The sequence below is a fragment of the Brassica oleracea genome, chromosome C1 (assembly GCF_000695525.1).
Source record: "Brassica oleracea var. oleracea cultivar TO1000 chromosome C1, BOL, whole genome shotgun sequence".
NCBI lineage: Eukaryota > Viridiplantae > Streptophyta > Magnoliopsida > Brassicales > Brassicaceae > Brassica > Brassica oleracea.
This window is the reverse complement of record NC_027748.1, coordinates 38,764,549-38,765,319: the sequence shown is the minus strand read 5'-3', so window position 1 is coordinate 38,765,319 and position 771 is coordinate 38,764,549.

Genomic DNA, 771 nt, shown 5'->3' with positions numbered 1-771 from the left:
AAGTGAAAATTTAATTAAATTTAAAAATCTTACCGCAAAACATTTAAACCAAGTGGTCTTAACGTGATCCGGTGTCATGTTCCAGTTCGGATATGCCCCGTCGTAGTAACCCTTAATCGTCTCCGAAACGCTCCGGCTAACACGGTTGTTGCCCCAAACCTGAAACAAAAACAATTTAATTGTTAGAAAATAAAAATAATTTAAATTTTAATGTAATAAAAATAAATAACTTACCAAAAAATTCCTCGCGGTCTATCGGGGTCTAGAACATCCAAACCCTCCAGTCCAGGCTGGTCAAGCAAATCCTCCACCGTATATCTCGCGTATGGTGCATATGAAGGCACACACAAATCTGGATGAACTGCACCTACTGGGGCAGGCTGAGGTGCAGTCGCTGGAGGAGGAGGTGGAGGCATCTGCGGTGGAGGAGGAGGACTCCAAGAAACTCTCTGAAAAGTCTGAGAGTCTGGAACTGCATCGGAAGAAGATGGACCGGAAGAAGATGCTCTGGAACCATCGCAAAATAACCGAGAATAAATAGGTGCTGCTGGTTTCCTCCTAGGAGCCATCTAAAAAAAATTAAAATAAATTTAACCAATTACGACATAATTAAAATATTATTTTGTCACCTAACTAATCACCTAAACTATTATTCCGTCACCTAACTAATCATCTAAAATAATTACCTAACTAACCACCTAAACTAACTAACTAAAAAAAAAACGAGAGAGAGGGGTACCTTAGAGGGAGAGAGCAAAGGAGTTTGGGAGG